Source organism: Canis lupus, chromosome 5 (assembly GCF_048164855.1).
Source record: "Canis lupus baileyi chromosome 5, mCanLup2.hap1, whole genome shotgun sequence".
Lineage (NCBI taxonomy): Eukaryota > Metazoa > Chordata > Mammalia > Carnivora > Canidae > Canis > Canis lupus.
Window position 1 is genome coordinate 76,974,312 of NC_132842.1, and position 16,526 is coordinate 76,990,837.

At 44.8% G+C, this 16,526-nt stretch overlaps 1 protein-coding gene across 12 annotated transcripts in view; it reads left to right on the plus strand.

Moving 5' to 3' along the window:
• The window catches only part of LUZP1 (leucine zipper protein 1), a 90,475-nt gene that overhangs the window by 50,680 nt on the left and 23,269 nt on the right, over positions 1 to 16,526 (plus strand). For 7 of the 12 annotated variants that reach the window (XM_072827888.1, XM_072827876.1, XM_072827886.1 and 4 more), the window contains one exon: positions 6,086 to 6,191. The gene's annotated coding sequence lies outside the window, so the exon portion shown is untranslated. Of the gene's footprint in view, positions 1 to 6,085; positions 6,192 to 6,833; positions 6,889 to 16,526 lie in introns of all 12 variants that reach the window. The other 5 variants (XM_072827878.1, XM_072827885.1, XM_072827887.1 and 2 more) reach the window with 2 other exon arrangements.

Here is a 16,526-nt window from a genome sequence, read left to right on the forward strand (position 1 = left end):
TCATTTATAAAATAACCCGTGATGGTATTTGCTGGAGGCGGTTACTGTTAAGATTAAATTAGGTAATAAAAGCACTTTTGGTTTCTTTCTCCTTAGGCTGGTTGTTGTGACTTGCTGTTTACGTTTGCCATTACCTGCCCTAATCCTGGTGGCCCCTTGATATCCTAATTAAAGACTCCTAGGGGTTAAAGGGAGCCAGCGTGTTCCCCTGATTCAGCCAACTTTCTAAAGCAGGTCTGAAACCAACAATTTTAGACATGTGGTTCTATTGCTAAACCTCACAAACATGGGCTAATTGCAAGGAAGCCTTGTCTCAATTATAGCCTACTTGTTAGAAAAGGAAACGGCGGACAGGTGGCAGTCCTTGAGGGCCTGCTTTTAAATAGATGCCCTAATCACAAGCTAGTCTTATCAATTGTTTATTAATAAGTGGTTCCAAAGTGTTTGAAAGTTCTTAAATCCTTTCTAATTCTAATCTCGTTTATACTCTTGGTTCTTTGTTAGGTAAAGTTTGTTTGGTTAGGTGGAAAAACCCCTGAAGCTCAGAGATGGGATTACTGGATTCTAGTCCTGTCTCTGTTATGAGTTTCCTTAAAGAGTCACAAGTCTTAATCTGTTTGCTCATCTGTCATACGGGGGATAAGAGTAACTGCCTTCTCATCCCAAGAGCTGCATGGATAAAAGAGTTCTCCTGGGAGATTCAGATACTATTATTATTAAAGGTTTTTTTCTTTTTTTTTTAATTTTTTTATTTATTTATGATAGTCACAGAGAGAGAGAGAGAGAGACAGAGACACAGGCAGAGGGAGAAGCAGGCTCCATGCACCGGGAGCCCGACGTGGGATTTGATCCCGAGTCTCCAGGATCGCGCCCTGGGCCAAAGGCAGGCGCCAAACCGCTGCGCCACCCAGGGATCCCTAAAGGTTTTTTTCTTTAGTGAGAGAGAGAGAGAATGAAAGAATGCATGAGTGGTGGAGAGGGGCAGAGGGAGATGGAGAGAGAAACTCAAGCAGGCTCTGTGTTGAGCGTAGAACCTGACACAGAGCTTGATCTCACAGCCCCGAGGTCCCGACCTGAGCCGAAACTAAGAGTTGGACACTTAACCGACCGGACCACCCAGGTGCCCCAGAATTGGACGGTGTTTTAGCGGCCCCCATTCATAGATAGGTATTGAAATCTGTTATTAACATAAAGCTCAAGAATTAATAACAAGATTATTAGTTTATTTTTTAAAAGCTTGAATAATTGCATAACCCTGAGGTATTCGAATAAATCACATGAATTGGCATGTCTCCATTTTTGCCTTTTGGAACCTACCTATTATTTATAGTTTTTTTATTTTTTATTTTATTTTATTTATTTTTTTAAAGATTTATTTATTTATTCATTCAGAGAGAGAGAGAGAGAGAAAGAGGCAGAGACACAGGCAGAGGGAGAAGCAGGCTCCATGCGGGGAGCCCGACGCGGGTCTCGATCCCGGGTTTCCAGGAGCACGCCCTAGGCTGCAGGTGGCACTAAACCGCTGTGCCACTGGGGCTGCCCCCCCCCTTTTTTTAAAGATCTAATATTTATTTGAGAGAGAGCATGCATGAGTGCAGACTGGACGGGGAGGGAGAAGCAGACTCCCAGCCCAGGATACTGGGATCATGACATGAGCCTAAGGCAGACACTTAACTGAGCCACCCAGGAGTCCTTATTTATAGTTCAAGGGCACATGGAGCCAGCATGTCAAGGGTTCATGTATGTTGTTATTGGAAAGGACCTTAAACATCATTTTGTCTGAGTTTTTTGTTTAGCTGATGAAATGGAGACCCAGAGAGTATAGAAGAGTGGTTGTGAACTGCCTGTCGAAGGTTCCTCACCCTAAGAGAGTATCTTTTCCCGTTTCCCACTTGCTCTGGATTCTCCTCCCTTGTGGGCAGGTGGGATGGGGTGGAGGGAGGATGAGGAAAAAAAGCAGGGCTTTTAGACATGTCTCCTGAAATGGGGGCTTGTTTTCCCCCTACATTTACCCGGATTGTCTTAAACTCTGGCATGAAGTAACTGGAGTGCGGGAGGCTGGTCAAGCATGGCATTCAGGTGAGCTGTTTTTATCAACCTCGGTGGTTCTAGATTGGCTCTCCCCAAGCTGCAGCCACTCTTCAGCCCCAGATCCATTGATTGTTCCTACTCCATCCTGCCATCAGCCTATTTAAAGGCTGGCTTTTTGGTGAAGAGATGGCAAAGGGCAGAAAAAAACGTAAAATCCCTCCTCTCTTTTCTCCTGAACACTACTGAGAATGCTCCCCCAGCAATTCTAGGGGATAGAATGATCGTTGCCTCGCTTCTCAGTAGACACAGCGGGGCACCAGATTGGACTCCTAGGACTTTGCATGTTACAGTTATGTCGGGTTTACATTTTTATCCTGCCCTCTCATTATCCACCTTCAGTTTGGTTCTTTGCTTGTATCTGGAAGGTCTCAAAAAGTTAATTAGTAGATATGGCCTGCTCCAGCAGAATCACAGGTTCATGGTATCTCCATGATCCTTAATTATTCTGGTTCTGTCTGGTAACAGAAAGTCAAGTTATCACTGTGTACGCTCAGGTGGAGGACCGAGAGTGGTTCTTCTAGAGACTGCAGATGACCCAGAGTTTTTGAGTTTGAATAATTTCTCTTGATCTGCATGTTTCATGGGCTCTTTTCTCTGTCCTCTCCATTCTGTTTTTAAGCCCACTCAGAGGATTTAGTGGTGGTTGTTTCAGATATTATGTTTCTGTTCTGAAATTTCCACTTTTCTTTTTTTAAACTTTTTTTTTTTAAGATTTTATTCATTTTATTCATGAGAGACACAGAGAGAGAGACAGAGAGAGGCAGAGACACAGGCAGAGGGAGAAGCAGGCTCCATGCAGGGAGTCCGACGCGGGACTCGATCCCGGGTCTCCAGGATCACACCCTGGGTCAAAGGCGGTGCTAAACCACTGAGCCACCCAGGCTGCCTGAAATTTCTACTTTTCAAAAAAAAGTTTTTTCACTTCCTCTGCTTACCCATAGTTGCTGCTTTAATGTCCTTGTCTGGTAAATCCAATATTTGGGTCATCTTGGCGTTGCCCTCTGCTAATTATCTTTTCCCTTGCAAATGAGTTTAGATTTTCTAGTTCTTCATGTAATTTGAGATTGTAGCCTGAACACGAATGCATGTGAACGTTAGGCTGTGGAGATACTGATTTCTGGTGATGTTTTTATGTTAGCAGGCTGTTAACTCAGACTCAGAATTGCAGAGTCTGTCTTCCCTGTGGGGAGGGGTGTGTGCAGTTCACACTCAGTCTTTCGGCCTTGGCCGAGGAGCTCGGGTTCTGTCCTGCGTGTGCGTGTCCAGGGCGCAGCTAGAGGTTGGGGCAGACTTCACACCCAGAGCCTGGGACTTGGCTTCTCTGGCCCTCTTCTTATCCTCATCGCTTGTGGCTGCTCTAGACTCTGTCCATGGTTCCTCCCGAGAGAAAGCCTGGGGTTTGTTTTTTGATTGGCACTGCAGCTGGACAGCCCTCGGGTGAAAGCTCCAGAAATGGGGAATTTGTCCCATCCCAGCCCCTTCTACCAGTTTTTGACTTCTTTCCAAATTCAGCCAGCCTTTGTGCACTGTAATTAGTTTTTTACATTTTGTCCAGAGCTTATTACTGTTACCTGTTGGAGGATCATACTGGAACCAGAATTACTTAATAGCATTTTTATCTATTATCAAAGTGTTTTGGGAACAAAAGTGATGCATATTTAAGAGACTTTCAGTCTTCAGCAATCAAATGAGGATGAACTGATGCATTTTTTTCTACATGGCTTATTACCTCAGCTGCGCTCAACCATGTTCATTTTAACTTGCTTTGCAACCTTGTGTACCCAAGTCTCTTCTCTGTGGGCTCCACTTTCTCCTCCAGCACATGAGGCAGTTGGACTCTCCATGATCTGTAACGTCCTTTCATCTCTGCTTCTAGACAGACAGACAGACATACACTACTCATATGCTTAATATACTATCCCCACTATCTCCACCAAAAAAGTTAACAATGAGAAGCAGCAGAAGGGGTGCCAGAGGGAAGCGGTATGTGTGGATCTGCCAGGGTGGAAAGCTCTTTGAAGGGGTGGCACTAAAGAGTCTGTGGGTGTTTACAGTCTTCCTCTTGTTCTGGGGACAGAAGGCCAGTACGCCAAGGATGCAAGAAGTCAGTGACCTTCAGAAGCAAAGGGAAGAAGTCATTTGTTGCTTGCTTCCATCCCTTAGAAATAAGGAGAATGTAGACAGTTGAAAATAAATCCAGATTATCAGGAGTTCCTGTTTGTTTGATTTTGGGCAGTGCATTCTATCCTGTTTTGAAGGGACTAGCCCCCTGGGCCTTAGTAATATGCCGGGAAATGTGGCAGGAGGTGGTGGGGGCAGTAGCTTTCAGCAGGGGTGCTTCTGTCATTGTCAGGGCAGAGTGGAGATAGACCAGATTTATGTGGCCATTTTTTGGAATTCAGAATTTTTATGTAGGAGAGGTTCTAGGCTGTGCAGAGGAAGGTATGTGTAAGGTGGGTAGAGAGGGAAAAAGAGACAAGGGCAGAAGATCTGTGGGTTTGTTCTGAAGCTGGTTAAATAGCAATTACACATGTGCTACTTAGACTGACTTTTTAAAAAGTGTGTGGTGGGGGTGGGGATGTGGGGAGAGCTAAAACCCTTCCCACATGCACTCAAGCCATCCTTCGGGTGCTGACCCTGGTATAGATCCTTTTTTCTACTTTTCTATTTTTATTACTTGTCACTAATTCTTTTCTGTTCTGGTTTTACTGGCTTGATTAATTAATAAATCAATCTCTTAAAGATTGATATTAGAGTGCACATGTGCAAGTGGGGTGGGGAGGGGCAGAGAGAGAGAGAGAATCTCAACTAGAGTCTGCGTGCAGTGTGGAGCCTGATGTGGGGCTTGATCTCACAACTCTGAGATCATGACTTCAGCCTAAACCAAGAGTCAGATAGATGCTCAACCAACTGAGCCACCCAGGCGGCCCCCTCATCTTTCTTTTAAAGCCATTTGAAAAAACTATCATTCAAGTATCTCTCCATTTTAAGTCTTCTAACTCTCTAGGAGCATAGAGGCAGGGGTGGACTCTGCCGTGTGTATGTTGTGGGGTTGGTAGTGGAGGGGTGGAAATCACACTAAAGGGATCAATAGCCTCAGAAGGAGGTCACAGGGTAGTTTGTGGGATGTGTAAGGAAGGGTTGGGCAGTTGTGATGAAAGAAAGGGGGTTAGTTTAAGACCAAGCATCGAAGCTTTCCTTCCAGTGTAGAAGGTATCTTTCCATTCTTTGGTGAGATGAAGGTAGATGGAAGTTTGCCTCAGATCTCCCACCTCCAGTAATTCTAAAGGTAACATTCAGTGAGTTAGTAGACCTTTGGGCCTCTGGTCAAATGCTCCTTAAACCAGAGGGAAATATGTAGACAGAGAAGCTCTACTTGGTTCTGATTGATACTGGGTGGTTCAAGGCCCTTTTGAGGACCACATCTATAAGGCGACCCAATGAGAGTCAGCCTGGTGAAGGGGCTCTTGTCAGATAGGCGAGGGTTTAAATCCTATCTGCCATGTATTAGCAAACTGCAAGACCTTGATCAAATCACTTGACCTCTCGGAATATAGATTCTTTATTAGGGGGCGATATTATTGTACCATTGTCTTGTATAAAATATAAAACATATTGCCTGGGGTGTGGTAGGTGCTCCACAGATGTTTGGGTTTTTTTCTTACCCATCTTCTAGAACGTCTTATTTTGGTAAAATCCTGGCTTTAGCCTGAAGCAGTTATGTATGTGACTCACCCTTTCCAAGTTTCAATTTCTTTCCTTAAATCGAGGGCATTTAACCAGTTGATTTCTGAGATCCCTCCCAAGCTGTAAGATGTCATGAGTTTTTAGACTATTGGGGAATGCAGAGGCATGTTAATTTAAGAAAGACGGTGTCCTCTGCCTTGAGACCAAATCATCTGAGAGGAAAAGGGCAGTCTCCTCTCCCTTCAGCTCAGTCTTGGTGCAATTCCCGCCTTACCTATCTCTTACTTTCTGTTTATATTCTGTCCAGGTCAAGAGGCAGCTGCCATTGAAAGATAGCGAGTGCCTGTTTCCAGGACAGCGAGCACCAGGGGAGCCACCAGAGGTGTTAAAGGAAAGCTTAAACTACCTAAATGGTAAGTATGCTGTACAGTGAAACCTAGCCATACTGATAGAATTGCGTAGTTTCTGAAGTCTGCAATCTTTGCACCATTGCAGGAGAGGGAGGAAAGTTAGTATTTGTCGATGAACCAAACACTGTGCTAAGTACTTAATGTTTTTTTTTTTTTTTTTTTAAGATTTATTTATTCGTGATAGACATAGAGAGAGAGGCAGAGACACAGGAGGAGGGATAAGCAGGCCCATGCTGGGAGCCCGACGTGGGACTCGATCCCGGGTCTCCAGGATCGCGCCCTGGGCCAAAGGCAGATGCGAAACCGCTGAGCCACCCAGGGATCCCCCCCCCCCCGCCCTTTTTTTTTTAAGCTTTTATTTATTCATTTGAGAAAGACAGAGCATGAGCAGGGGGAGGGGCAGAGGGAGAAGCAGACTTCCCACTGAGCAGGGAGCCTCAAGCGGGGCTCGATCCCGGGACCCTTAGATCATGACCCGAGCGGGACGTAGCCGCTTAACCGACTGAGCCACCCACGCGCCCATATATGTGTTTTCTAATGTAATCAGCCAATCAGCCAACCACACCAGGGTGAAAAATCCTTGCATTTAGTTAACTTTCAGGGATAGGTCCAGCCAGCATTTGCTAAATACTTACTTTTTGCCAGGCAGGTTCTGTTTGACATGCATTATCTCCCTTAGTCTTCACACTGACCCTAGGAGGTAAGTGCTGTTATTTTCTTTTGGAGGAAATGAGCCTGTAGACATTAAATAACTACTTCAAGTTCACACAGGGAGTGAAGGGGAGGACTGGATTTCAACTCTGGGTTATTTTCACTGTAGCATAATGTTTCTCTTTTGAGAAAGTTACTTTTTTTGGTTGAGACAGTGACTGACTTAATCTTTAAAAAGCAAAGCGGAATGAACAAATAAATGCCTTTTGGTTAACAGCCAGCTCCTTTTCCTAACTCCTTCTGGATTCTGTGCACCAGTTATTTTATTGATTATTGCTGACCGAGGTGGATTGTGCTGAGGAAATAGAGAAGCTCACACTTGTCAAGTTCTGGTGACACAAACTGACCGCTTACTACATGCCTAGCATAATTGTTGATGCTAAACAGCTTTAAACAAAAACAATAATACAGCACTGAGCAAAACAGGAAAAGCCCTTGCTATCAGGGTTTATATACTAAAGGGTAGAAACAAACAAACAAACAAACAAAAAAGGAGTAGACATAAACAAATAGGTAACTAGGTCAGTAATGTCCACTAGGTGATTTGTGCTCAGAAGAACAAAAACAGAGTCAGGTGGTCAAGTGACAGGGAGCCTGGGGGACTGCTCCTTTATGTAAGGAGTTCAAGGAAGGCCTCTGATGAGGTGATAATTTCAGCCAAGATCTGAAACAGGTGAGGGATCCAGATATCTGGGAGAAAAGCATCCCAGGCAGAGGGAACAAGAAGTGTAAAAAGCTCTGAGGTATGAGTGTACCTTGTCCTTGATGAGGAGGCCATTGTGGCTGGAGTGGAGTGGTAGGGAAAGAGTAGTAGGAGTAAGAGCGGGGGAGACAGTGCGATCCAGATCAAGTAGACACTCAGAGCCAGGGCATATGACCTTTGGAGTGCATTTTATTCTAAGTGAGATGGGGGAGGGGAGGTACTGGAGAATCAGAGCAGAGGAGTGAATGAGCTGAATTATGTTTTGAAAGGTTTCATCTGGTTGCTGTGGGAGACTAGACTGGAGGGTGGGGGAGGATAGGGCAAGGTGGGCAGTGTGAAATGAACCAGAGAGACCAGTTAGGAAGCTCTTGCAGTGATTGCAGTGATGAGTGTACAGTCTAGGGAAGGGATGATGGCCTAGACCCTATAGGGTGCATAGCCACAAAGTAATGGATTCTGGACATACTTTGAAGGTAAGGTCAAATTCTCATTCTCCCTGTAGAAATGTTTGATTTCTCTGGACTTTAGGTCACATGGGTTTGAGGGTATCATTGGAAACTTGACAGTGATCCCTGGTGTAATTCTAAAACCGACTGAGCAGTTCTAAAACTGGCTTTCCCTAGAAGCCACTTGTGTTCACTAAGTGAGTTGTGCTGACAACAATTCTTTGTTTTCCTTAAGCTCTGCCTTGCTTTTATTTAACCTAAAGCATCAGCACAAGTTTATTATAGAAATACAGAAAATAAAGATAAATGATAAGAGAAACACCATCCATTGATGATTACATAACATTTTGATGTATATCAGGACAGTTCATTTTCGCAAACATTCTTGGCTGGATGGTCTGGAATCTGCTACAAAGGTAATGTGGTGTGTTACAATTAGGTATTTAACATTTTCTCATGTGATCTCAAGACAAAGATGATTTTGGGCTGGCTTACAAGCATTGTATTACTAATATTAATAACAATATAAAATATTAATTATAAATATTAATAGTAAACATTATAATATCCAATATTAATGGATCAGTGTTTACCAAGAGGGGCTGTTTTTAGTGGCATTCTGGATGGCTGTTCTTTGTTATATTTTAACAGTTTGAACATAGGCATCAATGATGGTATAGAAAAGATGTGCCTATCATGTTTACAGCGAGTGTTTGCAAGCCAGAATGTGTAGAAAGAAGTATTTAGACAATTGAAATTATCTGTTGAAACTAACTTTCATGTTGTTGAAATGTGAAAAATAGTAAATAATTTAAAATTTATGTAGCACTTAAGATGGACCGGTACTTGTCTAAGCACTTCATGTATTAACTCATTTGCACTTACAGTAACCCTCAAAAGTAGGTATTGAAGCATAGAGAAGTCCTGTAACTTAGCCAAGATCACACAGCCAGCAAGTGGCAAAATCAGGATTTGATTTAAGGTGTTTAGCTCCAATGTCTGTAATGACAGTGTTAACCCTTGTACCACACTCCCTACAAAAGATATAAGAAATAAGCCCTATATTTAGGTTATTAAAATAGTAGCAGTTTATTTTTAAAAAATCAGTATGAACCTATAAACTGGTAATGCGGCTGCCAGATTAGCTCCTGCAAGTCTTAGGTTTATTATTAAAACTGGATTAACCAGGTCATCTTTCAGTTCCTCCCTCACCCCTTTACTCCATTGCTACTGTCTTAGTTCAGGTCCTATTCAGTCTCTTGCCTTGATTATTACAATAGCTCCCTAGTTTATCCTGTCAGAATGTCCTTCACAAATGCAGCTTTTTTTATTTTTTTTATTTTTAAAGATTGATTTATTGGGGCACCTGGGTGGTTTAGTGGTTGAGTGTCTGCCTTTGGCTCAGGGTGTGATCCTGGGGTCCTGGGATCGAATCCTGCATCGGGCTCCCCATAGGGAGCCTGCTTCTCCCTCTGCTTCTGTCCCTGCCTCCCTCTCTATCTCTCATGAATAAATAAGTAGAATCTTTTAAAAAAATTAGAGAGAGGGATCCCTAGGTGGCGCAGCGGTTTGGCGCCTGCCTTTGGCCCAGGGCACGATCCTGGAGACCCGGGATCGAATCCCACGTCGGGCTCCCGGTGCATGGAGCCTGCTTCTCTCTCTGCCTGTGTCTCTGCCTCATTCTCTCTCTCTCTCTGTGACTATCACAAATAAATAAATAAAAAATTAAAAAAAAAATTAGAGACAATGAGCACGTGGTATGGAGAAGGGCAGAGGCAGAGGGCCAGAGAAACAAGTGGACTTTTTGCTGAGTACGTGAAATCCCCACCTGAAACTGAGACTTGGGCACTTTAGGGACCGTGCCACCAGACGCCCCACAAACGTAGTTCTGATTGTGTGACTCTCTTTGTCCAAAGCAGGTTGCACCTTTGCTTCCCATGTTCACTTGTAGACATGTAGTATGTGTTGTGGAGGATTTGTACACTGGTGTTCTTTTTATTTCCCTTTTGAATGAGTTGGCCACATTCACGAGATTGATGTAAAAGTAGAACGTGATCTGCCCTTTTCACCTGCGTCCTCCCAGGCCCCTGTGACTCACAGACACTATTGGCCTGATCTCTTTGGCATTTGCATTTGCAGCCTTTGGCCTAAAGGCTAAGTATCTCTGCTTGAAGGTGGCACCCAGATCTGAAAACAGCCCCTCAAGATGTAGGCTGGGCTACAGGACACAGACTAACACCTTCCTTGACTTTCCAAGCATTTGTGAGTTTTCTTGCCCTACTCCGTCGTGGTATTCAGCGCCCATGGAGGGAAAATAAAGATGAGCTCAGAGCCCAGGAGAGGAACACAAACACTAGCGAGGAAGCAGTGTGGGTACAGCGGGGGAAGGCAGTACATTTGTGTTGCAGGGTGTGCGCTGTTTGAAGAGGCGAGGGGAGAGGGGACAGGTGCTGTGGTGACAGATGGTCTCCTGGAGCAGAGCGGGGACAGAGGAGGCCCGAAGGAAGAGGAGAGGGGGAAGCGCACTCGTTGGCTTGGTCCTCAGCCACAGCCACCGCGGCCCCTGTGCCTGCTGATGGATGGCAACGGTCTCTGCCCTGCACCTCTGTGCTCCAGCCTCACCAGTTACCTGCTCTCTCCTTCCCCTCACTCTTCTCTGCTTAGTCCTGAGGGAGGAAAGTTCCCCAGGTGCAGCCATGGATTTTCCCTCCCTCCTTCCCTGTTCCCCTCTTCTTTCCTGCCTCCTTCCTCCTGTCTTTCCTTCTTATGAACAGTTCTTTTATACCCTTTATATACCAGAGACAGCAGTAAAAAAACCAGCTACAGACGCAGAAAAAGCCTGTCTCTGGCGTCATGGATCTTACATTCTAGTAAAAAGAATTAGGTAGTATTCAAGTGGTTAAGAGTGCTTAAACAAGAAAAAAAAAAAAAAAGGAGCTGTCCAAAGATGGAATGAGTTGTCTTGGGAAGGAAGAAGAGTCCTGCTGGTTATTAGAAGTGTTTAAACAGTAGAGTGGCTACTTGCGAGGTGCCTTCTGCATGGGGTGGGAGGTTGGGTCACAGGTCTCTAAGTCTTTTCCCACCTGGGGAATCTTTCTGTGCTTGTTGGGCTACTAACTCCTGAGGTTTTGTATATCAAACACGTGAATTCGTGCTTCTGGGAAAAATAACTGAAGCCCAGGAATGACAGAGAAGCCCTTAGGAAGAAGTGGTGGTGGGATGTGGACGGCCTAGGGGCTGAAGACCGGTGCCTAGAAATGGTTGGGAGGAAGCTGCTTAAAAACAGGGGTTGGCAGACAGTGGTCCACAGGCCCACTGCCTGCTGTTGTAAATAAAGTTGGGTGGAAACACAATGATGTCATTCACGGACACATTGTGTATGGCTGGTCCATGCTATGGGGCCAGAATTGAGTACCCGGGACAGACCCCAACTCAGGTCTTACAAAGCCTGGACTATTTACTATTAAACTAAGTTGTACAAGTCTATGTATGCTCTCAGACTTTTCAAAACTGAAGTATAATTAACACACAGTGTTGTATTAGTTTCAGGCATACAACATCGATGCAGCATTTTTACTCCATGCTTTCCACGATGGATACTATTCAACCCTAAAGAAAAAGTTTGCCGACCCCCTGCTTTCAGTGACTTTTGGGAAGAGGAAGTGTGAATCATGGTAGCTGTGTTAGGGGGAAAGGGCAGGGCAGGGCAGGTTTGATTATGTTCTATTTCAGACCTTCCTGGTCCAGTAGGATGAGAAGAAGCCAACCTCCAAAGTGCTGGATCAGGCTGTTTGGAACTGGGTTCAAGAACTTGGGCAGGAAGGAGCCCCGAATGAGAGAGAATTGGTGCTGTATCCCTCTAGTGTGAAATGGAACCGAGCTAGACACTGGTGAGGGGGACAAGTTGGCATTAAAGTATAGGACCACCCTTCCCTCTCATCACTTTCCTGCGATTCCTGAGGTTTAATATCAATAATTTCCTTCCCAGAGTCCACCCTCAGGCACGATTAGTCACTTCTTCTGAGCTTCCAGTTGCAACATCTATCAGGTGGTAAGATGTGCTAAGTGAAAAAAGCATGGTAAGCAAAAGGATCGGCGCCGGATTGTAGAAGACGGTCAGGGAGGCCTCTTCGTTATTGTTTTCTGATTAGTTCTCTTGTGCTTTAAAGGCAAGGGATGGGTGTTGATAACCTGCCTGGCACTTGGCAAAATGCTGGGTGCGCATAGGGGTTCATAGATGTCTACTAAAGAAATGAATATTCCCTGGATAAACATACTTATTGGGGCATGTGGGGGGCACTGGGAGGAGAGGCATGTGCCCCTTCCCCTTCCTTTTTGGATGGTCTTGGAGGTAGCAAAGCATTTCTACCCTGGTTATGCTTAGGGCCAAAGATCAGAGAAAAGTGACACTCTGACCCCATTTTCGATCAGTTTTCTTGTTTTCCCTAATGGTAGAAAGCCTGGTTTTAGTGGGAGGCTGTTTCTAGGAGGATTTTGCCTGGTGAAACTTACCTCAGGTCTGCATGGGACTTTTCAGAGTTCTTTAGCTGACTGTTTTTTGTTTGCTTGTTTGTTTTTTTTTTTTTGTTTTGGCTGTGAGGTAAGTCAGGTTGGTATTTTATTTGCTCAGAGGAAGGTGCTGGGGCATAGAGAAGATCATTGATTTGGCCAACAGGGTAACATTCTCAAAAGAATATGGACTATGGAAGTAGTCTTGCGTTAGACACCTGGCTGTCATCCTTGCTGTGTGACCTTGAGAGTTCAAAGGTCCCTGTCCCATGACATTACTGGGAAGGCTCAGTGGAATACTGTAGTAGCTACTGTTACTTGTGACTTCTGCTAAACCCTTTACATCCCCGGGGATTACCCTACTCTATGGATGAGAAAGCCTCCGAGAGGTAATTTAAGAAAAAGTAAGTGGTAGATCTGGGATTCCTGGGGAAGGTGTGTATGGTAAGTACTTTCTATCTTGACTGCAGCACAGTAGTGCTCCACTGCTGGGTGTCCTCCGCATCTTTCCTCTTACTGGTCTGTGTATAGTCAGGACTCCTCACTTTGTAAAAATGCTTTAGAGTTTCCAGGAAGGGGGTTCTACACAATGGGAAGAATCCTGGATAGACAGGAGACTAAGGTCCTTACCTTTACTGCTGAGTTGCTAGAGAAACCACAGTGTTTACCTCTGAGTCTCCATTCCTTAATTTGTAAAATAAGGGGATTGGGCCAAATAGGTGGTTTTATTTTTAAAATAAAATCAGTGGAACTCCTTACAGTCATATGGGAGAAACCCAATGTGTTAAGAAGCTAATAGGTGTTGCTTTGGTTGATGAAGTGAATGAAGGAGCCTGAAGCTCTCAGCCTGCTCCAACCTTCTCCCCTGTTTTGCCCTGGGGACTCCTGAGGGGATTTGCTGAGCCCAGTTTGAAAACCAGTGGGCTAAATGATCTCTTAGCTATAAGAGATCTATGGCTCTGAAATCCCATTCTAAGGAGTGGAAAAGGATCCAGATTTTCTTTTTTCCCCTTCTTTCCCAACATGAGGTCCAATTACTAGAGCTAGACAGCCTATGAATAATGTGTTTTTTTGGTATTTATGCCCCATTTCCATGCATTGACCTGAAAGCCAGAAGGGGCAGAGTTCAAACAGGGAAAAGTACTGGGGCTGGGACCCTGCAGGTGGCACTGGGCTTGGGATGAGGTCATTCGGAGCCTCACCGCAGGACCTGATATATCTGTGCTGGCCATATCTGTTCCTGCCAATTGTTTTTGCCTTTGTAATCCACGAGTAGCTTGTTGACATCATTTTTATTACTTTGTGTTAATGGTTAGTGCCAAAGGGCTGATAAGTCATTTAATAATTGGGGGGCTCATTCAGCCATTCATTGATCAAATTTTAAGCATTGATTCTGTGCTAGGCTTCCGCCTGGGTACCGAGAATACAGTGGTGAATAAGAAACAAACTGGAGAGACAGAGTGCGTAGATACCACTGGAATACGGTGTGTTGTGTCCTGTGATGGGACCAGTACGCACACTCGTTGTAAGAGCAAGAAGGAAAGGCCCCATCTGGCCTGCGATTTTGAGAGGGAGGTGGTCCAGGAGCTTCCAGGAGGAGGTACTAAGGTGGGATTTGGAGCAGTGAGAAGGATTACCAACCAAGCCAGTAAAGGCCCGGAGGTGAGAGAGGGCAGGGTTTGTGGGCTGCAGGAGTGTGAGGTTTGAACAGGAGGCTGATGAGGCCGGCAGGGCCAGGCCTTTTGGGGCTTCACATGCCTCGTTGGGGACTTTGGTCTTTATCCTGAGAGCAGCAAGGACCTTGAAGGCATTTTGAAGAGTGGTAAGAGCTCCTTCTCTTCACATCTCCAGTAAGTGTATGCTGGATAGTTACTGGGCTCAGCTTTTTCAGTTGTGCTGTACTGGCTGGTTCATGTCAGAGTTTTGGACAGAACATGTAAAATTGGCACTAAAAGCCAAATGAATAAATGAGCAAAGGGATTTCTGGGTTCTACTAATTCAGAATTAGAATTTGTAGATGGGGCTATACTGAAGTTTAACATTTCTCTCTTCCAAAAAAGGAATTTATGAAAATGTAGTGTGAGAGTTGCTGAGGGGAATGTTTTAGTTTGGGATAATAAACATTTAAAAAAAAAAACAGCTTTATTGTGATCTAATTTATATATCAAAGTTGATCTCTTTAAAGTGTACAATCTAATGGCTTTCTAGCATACTTATAAGGATAAGCTGGTTCAAAGCACTTTGTAGAAACATCATATATCACTTGCTTTCTGCTAATTGTTATACCAATGTTGATCCTTTTAAAATCCCTTTATGACCCATATTCTGTTCAGCTCCCCATTTCCTTCACCCTGTGTATAGACTGGTCAGTATTGTGTTTTGTGTTTTTACTGTACCACTAGGCAAAAGGACAAAAACAGATGACACTCGAAGTAGGAAGAGTGGATGGGAATAAGAGAAAAGATTTTTTTCTTATATAAATATATAAATCAGGCAGCCTGGGTGGCTCAGCGGTTTGGCGCCGCCTTCAACCCAGGGCGTGATCCTTGAGACCCGGGATCGAGTACCGCATCGGGCTCCCTGCATGGAGCCTGCTTCTCCCTCTGCCTGTCTCTGCCTCTCTCTCTCTCTCTTTCTCTCTCATTAATAAATAAATAAATCACAAAAGAATCTTTGTTTCTTTTTCCCCTTCCATTTTTAAAAAGATTTTTATTTATTTATGATAGTCACACACACACACACACACAGAGGCAGAGACATAGGCAGAGGGAGAAGCAGGCTCCATGCACCGGGAGCCCGACGTGGGATTCGATCCCGGGTCTCCAGGATCGCACCCTGGGCCAAAGGCAGGCGCCAAATCGCTGCGCCACCCAGGGATCCCCCCACCTTCCATTTTTGAGAATGAGGAAGCATATAAACTGGAAAGAGAAAGAAGGGAGACCAAAAGAAGCAAAGAGAACAGAGAGAGAGAGATGGACCAGGGAAGCAGAGGGGCAGGCGGAGAGGGAGAACCAGCTTGGAAGAAGGCAGGGTCCTCGAGGCTGGGGGAGGCAGGCAGGCAGGCAGGCTCTGTAGCTCCAGCATCTCCAAGGCCTTGGTGTTTTAGGGCCGGTGCGTGGGCTCCATCTGCCGGCTGTAGGCTTCCAGTGCGACCTGGAGAACGGATCTCCGGGTTGGAGACAGTGGCTTCTGGCATTTCCTCAAATCTTTTTGCCCTGGGTTTTCTTGTTGGGATCATTATTGAATCAGTTCTTCTCTTCCGAATGGCGGTTATTTTTTTGTTATGGCTCAGACCATGTTTCCTCACTCCTTCCCCCTAATTTTAAATCTAATCATATCAGACTGTATCACCCTGCACCCTTGGTGCTGCTGTCGTCTCTCATGCCCCCAACCCCCCAGAGTGCCTCTAAGTTCTCAGTGACTTTAGCTTCTTATCTAATGTCACTCTTGCCATCTCTCGTCCTGTTAATAAGTGGTGCTTTCAAGGTATGATTCTGTGGTCCTTGCAGCACCTTTGCCTCCCATTCTCTCTCTCTATACCAGGGATCTTCCTCTTTCATCCCTGCTCCCAGCAGCCCCATGAACATGATCATCTGTGTAAAAAAAACTTCAGGATTTTTTTTTTTTTTTTTTTTTTAATGAGACCATCTTGGGGTCGCCTGGCTGGCTCATTTGGAGGAACATGCAATTCTTGATCTTGAGGTTGCAAGTTTGAGCCCCATGTGGGTGTAGAGATTACTTAAAAAAATATATTTTTAAAAAGGAAAAAGACGGGCAGCCCGGGTGGCTCAGCGGTTTAGTGCTGCCTTCAGCCCAGAGCGAGATCTTGGAGACCCAGGTTCGAGTCCCATGTTGGGCTCCCTGCATGGAGCCTGCTTCTCCCTCTGCCTGTGTCTCTGCCTCTCTCTGTGTCTCTCATGAATAAATAAATAAAATCTTAAAAAAAAATAAAAAGGAAAAAGACTATTT